Below are 393 nucleotides of genomic sequence, written 5' to 3' on the forward strand. Positions count from 1 at the left end.
GTGGACTAGCGTAAAGGAACCACACCTCCACTCCAGTCGCTCACACACATGTCGGTGGATATCACACACCACACACAAACCCCACAGACGCCGCAGTGGAGTGGTCCAGCAACACAAAGTGTCCCTCCCACTCACAGTGCACACACACACACGCAATGACAGTCTCACATGCTCATATCAGAGAGGCACTGCGGCATTCCCTAAAATGTACACCAAATCACACACCTACAGAGAGAAAAAGAAAAACACAAGAAAAGAACAACAACAACAGGATACCAACAGCACACAAGGCACTCACAATACAATAATCACAGCTGCCACTCTCATCAGAGAAAAACATTCACCCACACCAGCACATCAACTCAACCCCAAAAAAGGAAGAAAAAAAAAAAA

The sequence above is a fragment of the Trypanosoma theileri genome, assembly GCF_002087225.1.
Source record: "Trypanosoma theileri isolate Edinburgh chromosome Unknown TM35_Tth_13_V1, whole genome shotgun sequence".
In the NCBI taxonomy this organism is placed as follows: Eukaryota; Euglenozoa; class Kinetoplastea; order Trypanosomatida; family Trypanosomatidae; genus Trypanosoma; species Trypanosoma theileri.